Here is a 22,831-nt window from a genome sequence, read left to right as displayed (position 1 = left end):
TTAGGCTATTGTATAGTATCTTATTTTTGTTTTGGGGCCACATCTGATGGTGTCTGTGTGGTGGGGGGCTTTCCTTTGGCTCAGTGGCTGGGGCTTACTCCTGGTAGTGCTTAAAGCACCATGTAATGCCAGGGATTGAATCCAGGCCTCCTACAGCAAAGTCTGCTCTCCAGCCCTTTGAGTCTTCTCCCTGGAAGTGGGTAGAATCCAATGTCAGGGAGATGCCAAGGAAGATTGCCATCTTCCTGACACTCTCCTGTCACAAAGTTCAGTGTCTGGGCATTAGGCTTCAGATGACATTTGTTGAGTTGAGTGGTAATAAGAGAAGGACTCTCTTTCTCTCTCTCTCTCTCCCCCCACCCCCCCCCGCTTCTCTCTTATTATTTACTATTTTTGGTGGAGTAGTTATACTGCAGTGCTCAGGGCTCACTTCTGACTTTGCACTCAGGAATTACTCCTGGCAGGCTTCAGGGAACCAGATAAAGTACTGAGGATCAACCTGGGTCAGCTGCGTGCACGATAAGCACCTTAATCCTGTACTATTGCTCCAACCGTAAGATGAGACTGAAAATGGGCTGAATTATTACTTTCTCTCCACAAGTTCTTGCCTTGGTTTAGAAGATGAAGAAATCAAGACCCGCAGAGGATTATCTGTGAATGATTTGGCCTTCATACCGAGTACTGACTCCTTTTGATGTTGTTTCCACCCTGACAGTTTGAAGTTCACCTCACTGAGACCACAGAAAAGGAAGACTTAGAAAGGAGGAACAGGGAGCACCTCTGCTTTAAGAGACCATTGGCGAGAGCCATAATACTGCAGGGAGGGCCTTTGCCTTGTACACAGCTGACCCGATTTGATCCCTGGCATCTCATGCAGTCCCTCCAGCCCACCAGGAGTAATCTATGAGTGCAGAGCCAGCAATAAGCCCTGAGCACTGGGTGTGGCCCCAAATGAACAAACCATCAAACCAACCAACAAAGAGATTAGGACAAGGTTCTCACTGCTGCGGGCAGTCAGCAGCTGTGAGGATAGCTCCCTGTCCCCCGTGGCTCCCAACACTGCTGCTGTGTCCTTCCCTCCCCTTAAACCTCACTGGGCTGATTTCTGTTGAAACTCAGAAATGTAAAGCAGCGAGTTGGCTCCTAGGAGGGAAATAACCTTATTAAATTCTTGCTTCACAAAAGAGAAGTCTTAAAAAGAAAAAAAAAGCAACTTGCTCATGTTTATACAGCCGCTGGGCAACACCCAGCTGCCTTCAGTACCTTTCCATCTTTCCATCTCTGTCTTTTTTCATTTTTGTCACTGTTGGTGTGGGGTCGTCTCCTAGAAGTGCTGGGAAGAAGGATTGTGGTGCCAAGGATCAAACCCAGGACTTTATAAATGCAAAGCACATGCTCTACCTCTGAGCTACATCAAAGCCTTCCATTCCTTTATTTATTTGTTTATTTATTTATTTGATGGGGGAGGGGGAATGCTTGAGTCGCAGCCAATAGTGCACACAGCTTACCCCTGGCTCTGTACTCAGGAATCACTCCTGGCAGGGTTGGGGACCAGATGTGTTCCTGGGGATTGAACCCGGGTTACCCATGTGTAAGGCAAATGTCCTACCCTCTATATTATTGCTCCAGCTCCCATTTTTTAATTTTTTGTTGTTCTTTTTCTATTTTTTTTTTTGGTGGGGGGAGAATTGGAGCTACCCCAGCAGTGCTCAAGGTTTACTTCTGGCCCTGAGCTCAGGGATCAGACCTGGCAAAGCTTAGGGAACCCTATGGGGTGTCAGGGATCAAACCTGGGACAACTGTTTGCAAAATAAATGCTCTAGATGCTGTACAATTGCTCAGGCCTCTTTTTAAAAAAATATTGATGGTGGTTGGACCCAGTGGAGTTGGAGGTACTGGGTCACTCCCAGAAATACTCAGCCCAGAGGTGTTGGCCCATGGTTTCATGCTTGGGCCCAATGCTTTAGTCACTCAACCATCTTCCTGCTACCCTGGTTGACTTTTGCATCTTTGCTCCACCACTACCCCAGAAGAACTCTGCCAGCCTACCAGCATGCTCATGCAGTGGGTCTTTATATTTCCTATAAAACAGAGAAATTCTCCATACCAGCCGATCATGACTATGGGGTGTTGATTCATAGGTAAAGGGGCATCATATGCTTACAGGGCCTTTCCTTGCTCTCTGGGAAAAGAATCTGTTTACTTCCTTTTAAGCATTTCCCTTTGTCTCATAATTGCCACTTCTTGAGTCATGGGGCCCATTAACACTTCCTCATAACAAGCCTGTTATTTGTCATTGATTTTGGCCAACTTCATGGTCAACATCTCGTGGGGGTACAGTGAAGAAAGGACCTTATTTTCCTCTCGACTGAATTGCCTGGAGAGCATCTCCATGATCACAGCTGAAAGTGTCACATTTAATTAGTGGAGAGAGTGGAGTAAGGTAAGAGCAGACTGTGAGGGCAGGCTGAGGAGAAGCGACAGGCCCAGGCAGGCAATTAGGCCCAGGTTTTCTCCTGGATCCAAGCTGGCTGTTCGCCTCACTGGAGGTCAAGGGGGGCATAACCTTAAGGGACTTGCCAGAGTAACAGGAACCTTCATTGAGTCCCCTCGACACTTAGTTTCTTCTCTTACACCTGATATGGGAAAATCAGTGAAGTTTTGAGTGGTAAGAGGCTCACCCGACAAAGCTGACCTCGAGCTGGCTTGGAGGCTGGTGACTGAAGGTGACACACACTTGCACTCAGATCTGTGACCTCGCAGATCAGAGAATCTAGGATGAGGGAAGCTGGGACCCTTCCAGGGACAAGGAAAGAGTGCACCTGCCCAGATTCCAAACAGGATGACAGCAGAGAGCAGACCCTGCCAAAGGGCAGGTGAGTCCGGGCGACATTACCAGCCAGGGAGTGCATTCGGGACAGCCCCTAGATGGTCCTGGTCTTGCTTTGTAATCTTGGTAACCTGGGCATGTCCTCCAAATGCGCTCACATCCTTGAGGTGGTCCAAACCCTGTTTTGCAAATGAACATGCTTTGGAATTTCTGCTTCTGTTCTCCCCTGCCAGCTGCCTGCCAATGCCCCACCCCATCAGAAATTCTATAAACGAAGCTCCTGCCTTTGTTATGGGTCCAGTTCTGTAGCACAAGATGACTGGATCCTCTAGTATCATATAACACTGTCTCCCCACTTCTCAAGGCATGCTGCTTGGTTTGAGACTGAATTTCCCCAACACTAGCAACCCCATGTCCCAACTAGCACTATGGAGAATAGTAAGGGGCGTAGATCCAGGACTCAGCTCAGCTGAGAGCATTAGGACTAGCTCAGAGCTCTCAGCTATGCCTCAGCTCTGTAGTCAGTGTGATGGCTGGATTTTCCTGCATGAAATTACCCCCTCTTTCCCCAAAGCAGGCAGAACCCACTTCTTTCTGGACATCTGCACTTCTCCTTGGGTGTCACTAAGACCTGCATTCTGCATTTATTTACAAAGAGACACTCTAGGGGCAAGAGATAATACAGCAGGTAGGGCACGTGCCTTACATGCAGTCGACCTGGGTTCAGTTCTGGGCAGGAGTGATTCTTGAGTGCTTGAGCCAGGAGCAAGCCCTGAGAACAGCCAGGTGTCTGCACATTCCCCCCACCCCCCACAAGAAAACCCTCAAACCAAAAATTGAACCAAATCAAAACATCAGGAGAGATGCTTTATTTGCTCCTGGACCACAGGCAACTTGAAGAAGGTTGACCATGGAGATGTTTCTTTCTTTTTTTAAAAAAAAAATTTTATTGAATCACCATGAAATACTTACAAACTTTCATGTTTGGGTTACAATCACACGATGGTCAAACACCCATCCCTCCACCAGTGCACATTCCCCAGTATACCCCCCCCCCTTCCCCTGCCTCCATGGCAGACAATATTTCTCATACTCTCTACGTTTGGATATTATGGTTTGCAATGCAGATACTGAGAGGTTATCGTGTTTGGTTCAGTATCTACTTTCAGCACACATCTCCCATCCTGACCATTTCCTCAAGCCATCATTTTCTTAGTGATCCCGTCTCTATTCCAGCTGCCTTCTCCCCTTTGCTCATGAGGCAGGTTTCCAGCTATGGAGCAATCTTCCTGTCCCATGTGTCTACTATCCTTAGGTGTCAGCCTCATGGTATGTTGTTTTATACTCCACAAATGAGTGCAGTTCTTCTATGTCTGTCCCTCTCTTTCTGACTCATTTCACTTGATACTCTCCATCTCTATCCATTTGTAAGCAAAGTTCATGACTTCATCTCTCCTAACAGCTGCATAGTATTCCGTCGTGTAGATGTACCAAAGTTTCTTTAACCAGTCATCTGTTCTAGGGCACTTGGGTTGTTTCCAGGTTTTGGCTATTGTGAACAGTGCTGCAATGAACACATAGGTACAGATGTCATTTCTACTGTGCTTTTTTGCATCCTCGGGATATATTCCCAGAAATGGTCCGTGGAGATGTTTCTTAGCTAGGTTCTGTCCTTATCTGCAAAATGGGAAGGATAACATGTAATTCAGGGCTATATAAAAATTAAATAAGACTGTGTATGACACATATATGAAATATGTGAAGTAAAATGTGCCAAAACACCGACTGTGGAAACACCGCATGGTACTCTGCTCTACTATATGTAAAGTACCTCAGTAGGTCACATTTCCTCTTGCAAATTGCCACATGTCTGGAGCACCACACTCTCCTCCAGTGGAGACAAAGGTCAAAGCATTGCTTGGTAGTTATTGTCGTGTCGGTGGGCCCCACAGGTGGCTTATATGAAGCGGGAAGGAGAAAGACGGTCACTTTATCCCCATCTGCCTCTGCCACTTGGTACCCAGGGTTTCTGGGTTCTTGTTTTGTCTTACAGAAAAGAATTTCAGGAGTGGCCAAGCAGTGAAGTAAAACAGATTTTAATTGGAAATGTTGAAAGAGAGGAGGGAGAGAAAGTGGGAGAACAGGCTTCAAGAGAGAATTTGCAAAAAAAAAAGAGAGAGAGAATTTGGGCTCTCCGAGGACAGAGAGAGCCCCTATACACACCCCAGGATTAGATATGAAAGCATGAAAGTGCACATCTCAAGAGAAGCGTTGTGTGCACCTCCTCTATGTTGTTGGTAGGGAGAGGAGTGGTACTCGTGGCTCAGTGCTTTGGGATCACTTCTGGTGGTGTTTGGTAGACCATGGGCTGGGGATCCAACCTGGGGCTCCTGCATGCAAAGCTTTCCAGCTGGCTGAGCTCCATCCCTGGCCCTTGTTGTTCCCTCTAAGGGAAAAATTGGAGATGCTTATCGTACCACATAATTTTAACCCCATTACACAACCCTGTTTCTCTCAGTGCTGTGCTCTGTTCTGTTGTCCTCAGTTCTCAGTAAGTTCTCCCACTATTGTAAAGCTCAGGTTCTGCTACCACTCAAGGACCAATGTGGGAGGATGCAAGGCAGGTGTGGCTGACCTGGGGCACAGTCTCATCTGCAAACCCAAAGAAAGCAGGAGGCAGGCTTTTAAGGAAAGGGCAGACTGAGGCCCATTAGGCTTTGTCTCTAGCCTGGTTTGGATGGAGCCAAGTAGACAGGGTCTTCTTCTTCTTCTTTCTTTTTTTTTCATTTTATTGACTCACTCTGAGATAGTTACAAGCTCTCATGTTTGGGTTACAATCACACAATGATCAAATGCCCATCCCTCCACCAGTGCACATTCCCCATCACCAGTCTCCCCAGTATACTCCCCTTCCCCACCCTTCCCTGCCTCCATGGCAGACAATATTCCCCATACTCTCTCTCTACTTTTGGGCATTATGAAAACCATCTAGTCTTAAGGTCATCGGGGCCTACCTTGTGAGCACAGGAACTAAGTTCTGATTAGACACTCACAGGGCACCAGAGACACCTGGACCCCCTCAGAGAGAAGCTCCAGCAAGAACAAAGGCCAGGAAAAGAATTTCAAAGAGGACCATCAACCACTCCCAAACCCCTGGGCAACCTCCCTAGCAAAGGACTTTTACCTAGGTGGGGCAGGTTGGAGAAACCCTATAAAAGCCACCTTGAACAAAGGAAGGGCATGCATATGCTGCCTGAGCCAAAGTGCTGCTTTGTGCCCACCTGGCTGAGCATGTATGTTGCCCACATCTTCCCTCTTGGAATGTGTGTTTTCATATCTAATGCTGGCATATGTGTAGGGTCTCTCTCTGTTGCTTGAGAAGCCCACTTTCTCTCCTGAGCATGTTACTCTCTCTCACTTTCTCTCCCTCCTTCCCCTTCATAAAAAAACCACCAAATAACGTCTGTCTACTCCTAAAATTCTTTTCTGTGAGGTGAGACAGGAACCCAGTGGGCCTGGGGTGGGAGAGGTGGATTGGAAAAAGTGAGAAGAAAGTCTCCCCATCTCCCTCCCCTCCACCCCCTCACCGTGAGCTTCCTAATGGAAACTAGTTCTGTCTCTGTATATTAGTGCATCTGTGATCCCTACTAGGTTTCTGTATATCTCACCTCTGAGAGATCAGCCTGTGTCTGTCCCTCTCCTCCTGGGTAACCTCATCAATCTTGATCCATTCATTTAGAACCAAATTGCATGACAGCATTCAGAACCATCCATTTAGCAACAAATTGCATGATTTCATCTTTTCTTATGTCAGCATAAAAGAGCAAGTAGAGTGAAAGATTTTTTAGATAATATTTTTGTAGGTGACCTGGGAAACCTGCTTTTGTCTTTGGCCAATGACTTCTGTCTAAGTGGTCTCCAGGAGAAATATGTGCAGAGGGAAAGAAGAATCTTCTGTTGCTTGGGCATCGAAGAAGAAGCTACTAGTTTCACTTGGTCCTTACACAGTATTAGCTCAACTGAGGAGCACATATCTAAGCCTCCCTCTCATGCAAGAACCGTACCCAAGATTCACACCAATAGAATGTGAATGAAATATTTGTCACTCTCTCGCCGTGTCACTTTGCTCAGCATTACATAGTCTCTAGTTGTAGTCACATAGCAGTGAACTGCAGAGTTTCATCTTTTCTTATGAATTCCTTCTCCCTTCTAGACTAGGTCCAAGTAGAGGATTTCTGGAGGGACCCAAGTTCTTGAGGAGCTAAATCCTGTATTGAGAGTAACAAAATCTTCACTTCCCAACTCCCTGAGATTTGGGAGGGTATGCTATTCATATTTGGCTTTATTTCCTTCCTCCCTCCCTTCCTCCCTCTCACCCTCCCTCTCCCTCCTCCTCCCTCCCTCCTTCCGTTCTTTCTTTCTTTCTTTCTTTCTTTCTTTCTTTCTTTCTTTCTTTCTTTCTTTCTTTCTCTATCCTTTCCTCAGCTTCTCTTTGTCTTTTCCTCTCTCTCCTTTTTTGCCAGTTTTTTTTTGGGGGGGGAGGGACCTGAAGGGGTCATACTCTGTGATGCTTAGGGATTGCTCCTGGCTCTGTACTCAGGAATTACTTTCGACGGTGCATAGGGGACCATATGGGATGCTGGGGATCAAACCCTGATCGGCCGTATGCGAGCCAAATGCCCTACCCCCTGTACTATTGCTTTGGCCTCATTTTTGCCTTAGTTGTAAAATAACTTGTCAATATTTTGTTGCATCTCTAACTACTTCTGTGCATATTTTTTCAAAAAACTTATTTTCTGACAGAACAAAAATATCACAATTACATCTAGTCAAATTAGAAACAACTCTATAATATTCTGTAATTCTGTTTGTAGATTAATATGATATAGGCAAGTAGATAGGAAAGGGCCCCCATGGCAGTGGAATTCCTAGGATGTAATAAAACTAGTAGTACAAGGCTGCAGAGCCCACCTTGTGAGCTCAGACCCAATAAGACTTTCACCTGGCTCAGACAACAGACCCAGAGCAGGTTGGACCTCCCTGGAGAGAAGCTTCAGCAGGAACAAAGGCCAGGAAAGGAATTTCAAAGAGGACCATGACCTCACCCAACTCTACCCCCTTGACAACCACCTTAGAAGTGGGAATAGCTAGCTAGGAAGTCCCACGTGGGGCACCTTGTTAAAAACCCTATAAAAGCCACCGTGAACAAAGGAAGCGCTCACATATGCTGCCCGGGCCCATGTGCTGCTTGTGCCCGCTGAGTATGAGTTGTGCCCAAGCACATGTGCTGCCCGCATCTCTCCTCTCGAGATGTGTACTGGGGCTTTTTCATCTTTAGAGAAGCACATGTTCTCCCTTGAGCGTGTTACTCTTTCTCACTTTTTCTCCCTCTTTTCACTTCATAGAAAAGGTAAAGGTAAAGGCCCTCCCGTTGATCGTCGATTTGCTCGAGCGGGCCCAGTAACGTCTCCATTGGAGACTTTGTTGTTACTGTGTCTGGCATATCGAATACTCGGAGGAATCGAACTCGGGTCGGCCATGTTGGCCGCTTGTAAGGCGAACGCCCTACCCGCTGTGCTATCGCTCCAGCCCCTAAAAACCTCCAAATAAAATCTATTTGTAATTCACTGCTTGCCTACTTCTGAAATTCTTTTTGCAAGGCAAGACAAGAACCCCTAAACCCTGGATAAGGCCTTGGACTGTTTTTCCTTTCCTACGAAGAGCAAATCCTCACTCCAACGTGTGTCTGCGGCTTCCTGAGAAGTTGGGGTCGTGAGGATCAACTCTCGTCCCTAGGACATCAGGTGTGGCTTGATGGCCACCTGGTGGGGCTGATGGGGCTCTGGTCCATTCTGTGCAGGGGCTCATGGCAGACTTTATCAGTCCTAGTCTTCCAGCTGGTCCTGGGGTGGCAGAGGTGGATAGGGAGAAAGTGACTATCTCTCTCCTCTCTGCCTCTCATAAGCCCCCCAGGGGGTTCCACTGACTTCAGTTTGAATTAGGATCTGACAGGTCTACCTGTTGCACTTGGTTGTTGTATCAATGAACCTTTAACCAGAATTGCTCCAACCAAATGATCTGCAGGAAAGGGCTGTGTAGGGACTGGAGTGATAGCACAGCGGGTAGGGTGTTTGCCTTGCATGCGCCCAACCCAGGTTCAATTCCCAGCATCCCATATGGTCCCCCGAGCACCGCCAGAAGTAATACCTGAGTTCATGAACCAGGAGTAACCCCTGTGCATCGCCGAGTGTGACTCAAAAAGCCAAAAAAAAAAAAAAGTCTGTGTAATTCTGCCTACCATCTGAGGAAGGTGAGTAGATCTGGATGTCAAGTAATAGGATCCACAGGCCCATGATTGACTCAAAGATAAACACTTTTGTTTGTTAGTTTTTGTTTTTGTAATAATTCACTTATGAAATGGTTTATGTTTTATTTGTTTTTGGACCATACCTGGTGGTACTTGGGGCTTACTCCTGACTCTGCGCTCGGGAATTCCTCCTGGCAGGGCTCGAGGGACCATATAGGGTGCCAGGAATCCAAGCTGGGTCAGCCATGCACAAGGCAAGCGCTAGGACCACTGTCTTTCAATCTGGTCCCTCCAGTGATCTTTGTGGTTTTTTATTTTGTTGTTGTTGTTTGTTTTTCGGGTCACACCTGTCGCTGCTCGGGGTCACTCCTGGCTCTGCACACTGGGAATTGAACCTGGGTTGGCCTCGTGCAAGGCAAACGCCCTACCTGCTGTGCTATCACTCCAGCCCCGACCTTTGTGTTTTGGATGAGGTGTGTTGGATATTAATCCTAAGTGTTTTAGGCTTCATCAGTGAATTGCCCCTTTTCCTCCTCCCAGTGAAGCTTACAGTGCTCTGCAAGCATCCCTAATGCTCTGAGTTTATCTTTAACCTTTTCTTTGTGTTTTATCTCTCATTGTCACAGTTCCCCAAGTCAATTTTCATTAATTATAAGCCAAAACTTTGATAATTCTGGATTTTGTATTTGTAGTGAAATACTTGCTTTTCTATTTCCCCTATAGTCTTTTCATATTTTACTACACAGTAATGCTCTTTGCTTAAACACAGAAAGACTTTAATGCTATGCTCCTAATATTTGGGAGTTTATTGACTCTGAAATATACCTACTCCTGGGCATAATTACTTGGTCATAATTACTTGACTCAGGCTTCAGTTACTATAGTTCCTAACACCCCAAAAGGAGGTCTCAGCGAGGGACTGGGATGGACCTAGAGTGAGGCAAAGCTACCCAGACATCGAAATGGGACATTCTAGAAAGTATAAATGCATCATCTTGATGCAAGCTGTTATGACTTGAGAGACAGGACCCCCATGGGGAAGGACAAGCTGAACTGGCCTGAGGACTTAGTCTGGGATTTACAGTAAAAGCTTCACTTGCTCTCAGAACCCAGAGAACCAAGTTTTGGGATCTTTATCTCTTACTGTGTTTATCCAAATGAGTGCAAGTATTAGTAAGAAGTAGAATTAATTGTTTTACTAACTGTTTGACTTAAATGTTTGATATATATGACTAGAAGGAAAGAGAAAAGCAACATAGATGTCCCTGGGAGATAGGGCATCTCCTTGAGTTTATCTCCCCCAGAGAATTGCCTCTGCTGAAATGTTTTACCTCTGTACATCACACTGATAGGTGTGCATGATAGGTGATCATTTCCTATTTTATCGTACAAAAAGTAAAAGTACATTCAAGTTGAGTAAAATAAGCAAAGAAATACAAAATGAAATAAAGAAAGGGGTTATTGTTAAAAACCACATTTGGACACAGACACTCATAATAGATTTAATATAAATCTATTTATATTAAATAGACCCCTTTAGATGTCCTATAAGTATGCCAGCAGCTCTGAAGTAAACAGGCCATTTTCACCATCAGGCTGTGGTCCCCATCTCTCTGTCTCTCTGCTTGGGTGACCTGGAGAGGATGGGAGGCTGCTCCTGGCCACCGAACACACAAGTGTCCTCGCAGTACCCACATGCTGCTTTGTGAACTCAAAGAGGTGGGGATGCACCAGGCAGTGCTCAGGACTTTTTCCTGTCTCTGCACTCAGGGATCACTCCTGGCAGGGACATGGGGTGGGGATGGGGTTGGGGGCAGTCATACAGGTTACTGGGGATGGAATTGAGCTCAACTGCAATGCAAGACAAGCACCCTACACACTGTACTGGCCCCACCAGTGACCTTTTTAAGGGCCCCAAGAAACATTCAGAATTACATTCAATTTTTTGTTTCTCTGGTTTTGGGCCAAACCCAGCAATACTCATGGCTTACCCTGGTTCTGTGCTCAGAGATCACTCCTGCCAAGACTGGGGAACCATATCAGGTGCTGGGGATTGAATCTGGGTCCTCTGTGTGCAAGGACTATCCCTGCTATCCTATTGCTCCACCCCTAAATTCGTGTAGGTTTTGTGGTGCTGATGAGAGAGTGCTGTGTGACTCCTCCCCATTTAGGCATCTCAGCCCCATCACTTCTGCTTTATTTCTTCCCCTCCCCACCACCCCACAGGCAAAATTTTATTGGGGGAGGGGGACTTGTGATAAATGGGGGAGGGGTTTGTATGTGAGCATAAGGGAGGCAGCACAGCACAGGATCAAGGCTGGCACCAGTCCAACAAGAGACCATGGTCCGTGGACTGGTCACTTAACTTGAATCAGATTTCAACCCCGGCTTCAAACTCTGGCCCTCCTTTCTCTGCTGCTCTGTGCTGAACTCAATGCAATTTCCTCCCACACAGATGAAACTAATAATGCCTCTTTCCACTCATAGGATTCCAGGATTTATGGAGGTGCTTTAATTCCTGTTCCAAATTGGATTTGAGGCGGCTCTAAGAAATCAATATGACGATTCCCATAAAAGCATTTAAAAACACATGAAGAGAATGAAAAAGGAAACCTGAGACTGTGTTTCTCTATGTGCCAGACACAATGTCAGTACATATGTTGTCAAATTTAATACCCCATATGTAAAAATCCTCCTACACTGAGGTTCCTCGAGGGCATCTCAGACCTTGTTCAGTTTCATATCCTCGATGCTTTCACCAGACTGAGAGTAGTGAAGACGATGATTAAATGCCTATTAATCAATGGTATTATTGCTGTGTGGTGTAACAGGAAACCTAGGTGACCGTTGCTAGGAGCTTTGTGGGTGGGGCAAAGGGTTTTATGTGGAATTCAGCACCTTTCAGGAGATGAAAGACTAATCCGAGTTTCTGTTGCCCTGGAGAGGAGAGGAGGAGCTTCTCCAGAGACTCATTGTGGAAATCATCTGCAGGTGAACTTGCTAAAATTATCCACTCCTTTTCTAACTCCCTCGGCTGGAAAACACACCTCAGACATCACTCATACTCTTTAAAACTCCATGCTAGCCCTTGAGGCAATGCCAAGGCTTAAAGGGGGATGCTTAGATCACCCAGAGTATAGGGAGGAAGAGGAGGAAAGAAATAGAGTGAAGGGGAAAGGGGAGAATAGACAGATGGGAAGCTACAGGAGCAGGGGTCAAGGGAATTCAGGTACATCAGTGGTGTTGCTGATAGATAGGAATGAAAGAACTAAATACCCAAACCATAGAGTCAATGACACTGAAATTGTGAGACCCAAACTTTAATAACCAGATTTGAAAGGGCCTGTCACGATGAAAGGCTGGGACTGGGGCAAAGTGTGGGTATGCTGAGTGGGGTACAAGGTTGGTGAGGGGTTCTAGAAACACTGGTGGAAGGATGTTGACACTGGTGGTGGGATTGTAAGTAAAAAAATCCAACCATGAATAACTTTGTAAATCATGGAGCTTTAATAAAATAAAATGTTGAGAAAAAAACAGCAACAACAATAACAAGTCCTTGCTACTCCTTCAAGGCGAAGTCTCTCCATTTAATAGTTATTACATTCACTCGATCCCCCAGCCTTGAAGAATATGTCTCCATCCTCCCCGAGGGAAGTACATGCAGCTCATTCCAATATTCTTTAACCATTGCACACCTGCACACTAGCCTCTCACTGGCAGTGTTAAACAAGCCAGTAGACAGCTGTTCCCAACCTCTGGACACCTGCAGTCCAGCACCTAGCTTCATTCTTGTAAACTCAAACCTGCAAAAACGGCCGACTTGACATGCAAAGGCTTTGCGTCAGGGAGGGGTGGGTCATGCACACAATCTCAAAATTAGGAGAAGGTATATGATAATCAGGTTAATTTCCTCTACTTGTTGGGAGTTCTGGACTGGAGCGATAGCACAGCGGTAAGGTGTTTGCCTTGCGTGCAGCCGAGCCAGGTTCGATTCCTCCGCCCCTCTCGGAGAGCCTGGCAAGTTACCGAGAGTATCTCGCCCGCATGGCAAGGCCCAGCAAGCTACCCATGACGTACTCAATATGCCAAACACAGTAACAACAAGTCTCAAAATGGAGATGTTACTGGGCCCGCTCGAGCAAATCGATGAGCAATGGGAGGACAATGTTTTTGTTTTGTGTTTGTTGGGAGTTCTGGGACTTTCTGAAGGTCCTAAGAATTTTTTTACCATAGGGCTTTGATTTAAGGAAGAATGTACTTCCTGGAAGGTGAGAAGGCACTGGTGCAAAATTTTTGTGTATGAATTTTGTGTACAAAGTCTCAGGGTCAGTTGCATTGGTGTGGCTCCTACCCATCTGAGATGGAATAAATTACCTCCCTTTTATGTCTAGTTTCCTTATGTATATTATAAGTAGATATATATATATAAACATATCTATATGATTTAATATAGTCCTTGTATGTATATATGCAGTGTATGTGCTTATAGGAATGGGGATTTGATGCTCATCATAGGACTCGAGCCTTACAAAGAGATAATATATCTCCCTATTACTATACATAGCCATACAGATGCAAAATGTGGCATGTTGTAGGTTCTGAGTAGATGTCAGGTCTTTTGATCTACTGCTGGAAACCGACCCAATATATACTGTTTTAATTTCTTTTCAGAATTGCTTTGCTCATAATTTAGTTTCAGACGTGCACCTGGACTCCTCTCTCTCTGAGTTCTCTTCATCCACTACCATACTTCTGGTGTCATCTGTCTGCTGACTCCTTCCCTTCTCTCCTTTCCCTTACTAACCACCATGATTGTTGACTGAGTCTAGGAGTAATCAAAATGTAAACAACTCAGGGGCAATGTCATTGTAAGCAAATGCATTTTTAGAATGTATTGATAATCCAATTGGGAAACCACTATCAATAAACTATCACTTCTAAAATTATGTGGTTACAACTCATTCTGGGCTAGAGCGATAGCACAGCGGTAGGGCATTTGCCTTGCACGCAGTCAACATGGCTGACCCGAGTTCGATTCCTCCGCCCCTCTCGGAGAGCCCTGCAAGCTACCGAGAGTATCTCGCCCGCACGGCAGAGCCTGGCAAGCTACCCGTGATGTATTCGATATGCCAAACACAGTAACAACAAAGTCTCCAATGGAGACGTTACTGGGCCCGTGAGAGCAAATCGATGAACAACGGGAGGACAGTGATACAGTGATACAGTGATACAACTCATTCTGACCTGAACTTCTCCATATTAAAATCCAGTAACAGAACTGTGGTCTGTAAGCTCATCACTAATTGAGAACAAATTCTAACTGCTTGGGGCATTACAAATTGAAGTTAGAAAAAAATCGAAGTTAGAGTATACAGTATTTTTCAATTATTTAAGATGTGTTCTGATATGTCTTTCTGTATTTTTATATTTTATTTTTAGTTTTTACCCTTTATTTTTCATCAATAATTTTGTGCTATGGATTTCCCCTCAAAATAATGACTATATTAAATCTATTATGAGTGTCTGTTTTTTTTTTTTTTTTGCGTCACACCCGGCAATGCACAGGGGTTACTCCTGGCTTGTGCACTCAGGAATTACTCCTGGCAGTGCTTGGGGGACCATATGAGATGCTGGGAATCAAACCCAGGTCGACTGTGTACAAAGCAAACTCCCGACCCGCTGTGCTATCGCTCCAGCCCCAAGTGTCTGTGTTTCAAATGCGGTTTTTTAACCCCTTCTTTATTTCATTTTGTATTTCTTTGTTTATTTAACTCAACTTGGATGTACTTTTACTTTTTGTATGGTGAAACAGGAAATGATCACCTATCATGCAAATAATTATTTAAACCACAATTGTATTTTACTTTTTTCGCTTTTGGGCCATACCTGGCAGTGCTCAGGGCTTACTTCCTGGCAGGGCTGGGGTACCATTTGGGTTGTAGGAATTAGACCCGGGTTGGCTGCAGGCTTGAAGTACTTTACCTCTGTAGCCTTGCCTCTGTACTATTGCTCCAGCTACTGAGCTACACTTTTTTTGAAAATTTAATTATTTTTAGATTTTTTAAAATTGAATCACTGTGAGCACCAGTGTCCCCAATTTCCCTCCCATCACCACCCCCTTCAGTCCACCTCTATGGCAGGCACCCCTCCTCTCTCTCTCTCTCTCTCTCTCTTTCTCTCTCTCTCTCTCTCTCTCTCTCTCTCTCTCTCTCTCTCTCCCCTCTTGGGCATTGTGGTTTGCAATACAGATACTGAAAGGTTAGATGGTATCTCCTTTCACTTACTTTTACAACTCAGTGCTTGTCCACTGTGGCCATTTCTAGCTATTATTGCCATACTGGTCCCTTCTCTATCTTACCTACCCTCTGCCCCACATACACTTTTGGTTGATTCCAACCTCTGAACCAGTCCTCCTCCTAGCCCCTGTTTGCCCTGGCTGTGGATCTGTGGATATTAGTCTTCATATATGTATATATATATATATATATTTAATATATAACAAAAATGAATACAGTCATTTATATCTTTATAAATGACTTTCCCTCTCTTTCTGTCTCATTTATATCTTTATATCTTTCCCTCTCTTTATATCTTTTCCCCTCTGTCTCATTTCACTCACCATGATACTCTCCATTGCCATCCATTTATAGGCAAATTTCATGATTTCATACAGTGAATTTATTATTCAGTAATAAAAAGGAAAGAAGTAAATTACAAACTGGGTTGTTCTTGAAATATTAAGTGAAAAAAATTCAGACACAGAAGGTCCCATTGTATGATTCTAGTACAGTGTACCTGAATAGACAGATCCACAAGACAGGAAGCAGGTAAGAGATGCTACTGTTTCAGGGGTACCTGGTATTTCTATGGGCTGATGAGAAAGTTTTCAACTGGAGGAAGTGTGCAGCATATTAAAAACACTAAATAGCACTCAGCACTTCTAATGGTGAATCGTATGTAATGTGAACTTTATGTCAATTAAAAAATAAACAGCAAGAAAAGTTTGGAAAAAACCAGAGTCCCTAACTCTCCTAACACCACATGCTGGCTTGCTTCCTTGGAAGCATGATGACATGCGAGTTCATGTTTAAGGGATGTGAGGTGACTACCTGGCTTAGTCACCATCATTATGACTCATCATCATTTATCAAGCAGCCTAGAGGCTTGAGAGCAGTGCATTTCGGGCACTTGCTGGTTCCTTTAGGCAATCTTAATGTTGAGCCCCGTGGGTAGCAAGAAATAGCATGTGATTAAAGCAGAAGCAATTACTCCTGGAAAAGCATCATTAATTTCAAAAGCTCTTGTCCTGAGTTATGTGGCTAAGTGGAGACAAATTAGGATGCTGTCTAGAGGAAAGAAAGTGAAGTTGTTTTCTCCTCTGTAGGACAGAGGGGAAACCTACATCTGTCTGTTCCAAGCAGTTAATTTTTCCTTTTGAGGGTGGGAATGATAGTTAGGTAGAAGGAGGTTGGTGAATAATGAGTTGTAGGAAGCTTAGGATTGTGTCAGTTCTATAACAACTGTTCAGTTCTTTGGTATTTATGTATTCTTGGTGCAAAGAGAAATTTGTAGTTTCTCATCTCCATCATAAGCATCTAGGGGGAAAAAGAGGTCCAAAGATTTTCCTTAACAACCTCCAAGTCTCATAAACAGGATTTGTTTATCTTCATTTGATCCAGTGCAGGGTATCAAACTCAGGGCCTCACACATTCAAGGCAAGTGCTCTACCACTAAGCCACATCCTCAACTGCTACCTTTTTAAGAGGCCACACTTCACAGTGCTCAGTCTGAGGAAGTCAGTGATGCACATACAGCATTGCTTGAGCAGTCACCAAAGCTATATCTGATTGGTACTCAGGGGAGCCATGTGTGTTGGGGATCAAACTCAGGCGTGGCAAGTAATACGTTGAGCTATTTCTTTGAATTCTGCTCTCCCCAAAACCCCTTAAAAATCGTATTGACTTACCATTGGTTTGTACTATTATAAAATTCCAAGAGTTTTTTTTTGTACCTGTGTAGGTGTGTAATTGCTACCACTCTCCCCACCAAAGTTTCAAGTCATCCAAAAAAGAACAAACCTCTCTCCTCATTCCTCCCTCTACCTCTTTTTTTCCATTGGGTAACTACCACAGTTTTCAGAGTCTAGGAGTTAGCTTTGTCATTTATGCTGACTAAATTCCTTTAGTAATTAATATTCCATATGTAAATGAGCCGTGAGGTTATTGTCTTTTATTTCCTTACCTGTTTCACTTAGCAAAACTTAAGTTTAAAAGGTACAGTTTCTGGAAGGGGGGCATTCCTGGCTTGTCATTCACGCCCTACTGAGGTCACAAGTTGCCCCCCATGAGCGGCTCTCTGGCAAGGCCATGGTTTCAGAGCCACAGAACCCTATCTCATAATTATCTGGCTCTTGGCAGAAATCCCTCCAGACTTAATAAGTAAAATATCAGAAATGCAAAATTGTGCGACCGCAATAGTGGCCATGCGACATCATATGGTCCTCATAACCAGCTATAGAAAACATAGTGAAAATTATTTCACTATGCCTTTTCAGCAGTTCTGATTGTTGGGTGGAAACTCTAAACAATAATGGCACATCTTTTGTCAAAGTGATGAATGTAATCAAAGTAGATAGAGAGTTAAGTAGAAATCATTTGCCTCACAGGCTTTGGGAGGGGTGGCAGGGGGGTATACTGGGGTTCTTGGTGGTGAAAAATGAGTACTGGTGAAGGGAAAGGTGTTTGATCATTGTATGACCAAGACTTAAACCTGAAAGCTTTGTAACTTTTCCCACAGTGATTCAATAAATAAGAAAATATAAAAAAATAAATAAAAGGTACAGTTTCCTATACATAAATGAAATACATGTGTGAAATTTATATTTATTTTCTGTTTTTTGGGTTTGTTTGTTTCTATTTTGGGGTCACACCTGGTGATACTCAAGGGTTACTTCTGGATCTGTACTCAGGAATTACTTCTGATGATGCTGGGGGGACCATATGGGATGCTGAGAATTGAACCAGGATCAGCATGTGCAAGGCAAGTGCCCTCCCTGTCCACTGCACTATCTCTCCGGCCCCTGTTTTATTATTTTTTTGTGGGGGGCTTTCTGGTAGCAACCAGAAAACCTGATTCTAAAACAGCTGTAGGATTCCCTGTTTTATTTCTATTTTTTTTATAAAGTAGTTTACAATGTTTGAACACATTTAATATTCAAACACTAATCCCACCACCATTACACCTTCCCACCACCATATTTTGGGTGTTTCCATACTGAACCCCAACCCCTGTCCCAAAGTAGAACCGAAATAAAATAATATTTCCCTCTAAGGTTGGTTGCCTCCTACTTTGAATCCCATCAAATGTGGTGCGGTACACCTGGAGTATGAGTAGGGTGTATTCTATGAAGTCTTGCGTGGCTTTATTTGCAGCTGCGTGGTCCAGGGAAAGGTTCATTTGTGAGTGAGGCTCAGCCCGAGCATGTGGAGAGCTGCTGTGAGCAGGGCGGAGGTTGAGTTCTGGAGGTTCTCGGCTGCCAGAACTGGGTCCTTTGGGGGGAGAGGGGTCTCACTCCCCCACTTTGGGGCACCTGGAGTACTCCCTGTTTTATTTTTAACCACACCTGGTGTTGCTCAGAGTCCATTTCCAGGGGTGCAGCCAGGGCCATGTGGCATCAGGGATTGAACCTGGGCCTCTAGCATACAAAGCAAAGCATGCTGAGTCATCTTGATACATTAATTCCATCATTTGCTTTCATTTGATTTTAGTATTTGATTTTTATTTTGGGACCAAACGTGGTGGTGCTTGGGAAACACTTTTGGCTTTATGCTTTAGGGTCACGCCCCACAGTGCTCCATGAAGTATGCAGTGCCAAGGCCGAAACCTGTGTCTCCTGCATGCACAGCATGTGCTTAGCTGATTGAGCTATTTCTTTGCCCCCTGTTGAGCATTTTTTGAACACAAATTTTTAGTATTCTTCCTATATCCCTTCAGCTGTCTTGGAGTAGGGGAATATAGCTGACATTCCTTTGGAAATGACAGAGCAGCAAAACCACATGTTTTTCTCCTATCTTTCCCCTGTTTGTGGTTTCAACATAAAACACATGTTCTTTCAAAAAAGAAAAAGTCAGACCAAGTCACTACAATTTTACAAACAAATAAATAAAACACAGTTACTACGATCTTGTAGCCCAAAGCAGCAGGATGCCTTCCTCCTTATTTCCTTTTAAATACACCAAGAGTGATTTCCAAAACCTATTGGTGTATTAATTTATATTCTAACTGTACTTCTCGAAGTCAGTTGCTTTGTAGTTTCAGCTCTGCCCTTCTCTTCCTCTTGTTTTGTCTTGATTTTTTTTCCCTTTCGGAATGTTCTGCTTCAAACTCCTTTGAGGCTTCCTTTTTCCCTCGGCATGATCAACAGTGGAAATATCTATGCTCTACAAGGAAAACCCTATCATCACTGACAATTATATAATTGTTGGACATTTTCCAAAGTCTGAAGGATTTGAGATAAATAGCACCATCCAAAATACCCAGCCTAGAAAGTAGACTATAGACCAAACATGATTACCACACAATGCCTCTTTCGCAAACCACAACACCCAATAAGAGAGAGAGAACAAAAGGGAATGCCCTGCCACAGAGGCAGGGTGGGATGGGGGAGATGGGGGCTGGGAGGGATACTGGGATCCATGGTGGTGGAAAAGGGGCACTGGTGGAGGGATGGGTACTCGATCATTGTATAATTGAAACCCAAGCACAAAATTTGTAAGTCTACAACTGTACCTCATGGTGTCTCACTAATAAAAATTTTAAAAAAAGTACCTAGCCTAGAATGAAGCCGTTTTCACTTGAGAACCTTCACTTCTTGGTATGGAAAAATGAAAATAAGTGATTTCTGGGCATTTTACAGCACGCTGAACTCTGATTCACCTTTCTGTGTTAGCCGGTTCCAGAGAGGCCTGTTGTGTTTTTACAATTCTGTAGATATCACTACTCTGTAGGTATCACAGCTCTGATGGTCAGGCAGATAATTCTTTAGAAATGAAAATGAATTTAGTTCTGATGGAGGTAAAATTTATTCTCTACCGCCAAACCCTACAAATTTTCTGTCTGTTAATATCTAGTTTTGCTTCTATTAATAAAGTCATGTCAGCATTCCTGAATGCCTAAATGTGTAGTCCTTTGACATTTTACCAATTCCTCATGAATTACGAGGTGAAATGACATCTTTGTCAGCTCTTCATTTTATATTTGTATGAAAGCCATGATTTTACCCTTTATATTAAGTTATTCTGTAAAATAATGTAGTAGAGAATTAGATTCTGAAGGCCTTGAAAGCTGCTTCAGAGGGTTCAGACTTAACATGAGAGAATTTTAAAAACTGGAGCAAAATGAATTTGTTACACACACACACACACACACACACACACACACACACACACAAAGGATACCCACACTTGGCGATGCTCAGGGGCAGCTCCTGGCTTGATGCGTCATGGGTTACTCCTGATAGCACCTGAAGCACGGTATGGCATCTGGGACTGAATCTGAATTTTGTGCCTACAAAGCATATATTCCAGCCTCTGAGCTCTCTTTGACCGTCTTTATATATTTTAAGTTTTCCCAAAATAACATTGGATTGTAACATTAATGTTTTGGGTGTGGACCTTTGAGAATAAGCATGAGTATCTACCACATGCTTCCCATCAAAGTCCAACTCTTTCTCTCACCATACAATTGCCACCTTTGTCCTGCCCCACCAGCCTTGCTTCTCACTTCCTCTTTGGTAGTCGTTAATTAGTCTCATTGTCCACAAATTTAAACAGAATGAATTTAGACTTGTGGTTTTTTGCTTGTTTGGTTTTAGTTTGGGGGCCTCACTTGGCGGTGATTTCTCCTGACTCTGAGCTCACACTTTGACAGCCTCTGGAAGCGGTATGTAGTGCCAGGGATCAAACCCCGACTGACCAAGTATAAGCCAAGTGATCTGCCATTGTTTTATCTCTCTGGCCCCTAGACTTGTGTTTTGAAAAACACTTTGAAGTCTACGTGGTTAGGGTGGAGAGACACAGTTTAGGCCAAAGCTAAAGGCCATGGAGGAGAGAGGAGACATGAAAGAAGGCTGATCACAAAGTGTTAGTGTGCAGAGAGATACCCAATGCTTCATAAACACTGCAGGGAAAAAATGGGTGGATTAAGTACTAAATTTAGAAAAAGAACATATCAGAGAAACATTTCTATAGATGAGTTTTTATATAGGTGCACCCACTATATTCTAGACTATTGAATTGAAACCTCCCTGATTAATTTTTTTGGGGGGGTCACACCTGGCAATGCACAAGGGTTACTCCTAGCTCATGCACTCAGAAATTACTCCTGGTGGTGCTTGAGGGATCATATGGGATGCTGGAAATCGAATCTGGGTTCAGCAGCATGCAAGGCAAATGCCCTACCCACTGTGCTATTGCTCCAGCCTCCCTGATTATTTTTTTTGAGTATTTTTTGTTTGTTTTTATTTGGGGGCCACACTTGACCACATTCAGAGGGCTACTTCTGGAATGGTACTGAGGGGACCACATGGTTTTGGGGATCAATTTTGGTTCGGTGAACTCCCAAATGATTTTTTGCATCTGTGCCAGCTTTTAAAAACTATTTCCCCACATGACTGGATGAGCCTCACCCATGAGTGAATCCGCAGAAAACCCAGGTTACGGGACATATGACTGCAAACTTTAGGCTCAATGGAACTGAGAATGGGTGACCTCCCCCACTTCCCCCTATTTACAGTAACCTGTCAGTGATACCCACAAGCCACCACCAAAGCCATATAATCTCATTAATGGCCGTGATCAAGAGACACAATAATAAATGTCTTGGAAGAGAGCACAGAATGATACACCATAGCCATATCACTGGACCCTGTGCCAGGCTGTTTCATCTGGGGCAACCTGGAGTGGGGCAGGTGAGGCACCTCCCTGCCCCAATGGAGCCAGCCCCAGCAGCCGAAACCCTCCAGAATTCAACCCCTGCCATGCTCATGGTCGCTCTCCACATGCTTGGACGAGCCTCACCCATGAGTGAATCTCTCCTTGGACATCACATACTTTACACCACTGAAATGACAGGAGTAGCACACCGCATTTGATGGGGTTTAAAATAGAAGGCAATAAATCTTAGGGAAATATGTTTATGTGGACATAGATATAAGCATACAAGTTTCAACCTTTAACAACATGTTGCTAATCTCTTATAAAAAAGCTTAATGGCTCCTGGGTGAAATACAACAATCTTCACATACTTTCCTCTAAGAAAGATTTTTTGGGTCATTTTTAGTGGATTATTCACAACAAGCAATACAAACTAAATTATTTAGGTTCTGCTTTGGGGGAAGGGGTTGGGTTTTGGGATGAAAACATCTGAAATATGGTGGTAGAAAGGTGTAATGATGATGGAATTGGTGTTCAAATATTAAATGTAATCAAATATTGTGAACAGCTTTATAAAAATAAAATTAAACTAAAAAACGAAATCAAAATTTTTATTATTTACTGATAAAAATAAAACCAACTATCTCCCCAGCCCTAGGTTTATCTTTTGACTTCCTCTTACTAATAAGATTTTTTTTTTTGGTGACATCAAGTGGGTGTTCATAAAGATAGGCATTCTAGAATCCTCTTTGTTCGATTCTG

At 43.9% G+C, this 22,831-nt stretch overlaps 1 pseudogene; it reads right to left on the bottom strand.

Moving 5' to 3' along the window:
- Positions 1–18,237: 18,237 nt before the first annotated feature.
- LOC130027867 (uncharacterized) lies at positions 18,238–18,291 on the bottom strand (annotated as a pseudogene).
- Between the last annotated feature and the right edge of the window lie 4,540 nt (positions 18,292–22,831).

This window comes from Sorex fumeus, unplaced genomic scaffold (genome assembly GCF_029834395.1).
Source record: "Sorex fumeus unplaced genomic scaffold, SorFum_2.1 ptg000037l, whole genome shotgun sequence".
Classification (NCBI taxonomy): Eukaryota; Metazoa; Chordata; class Mammalia; order Eulipotyphla; family Soricidae; genus Sorex; species Sorex fumeus.
Note: the sequence above shows the minus strand (reverse complement) of the source record. Positions and strands in the feature narration are given on the sequence as shown.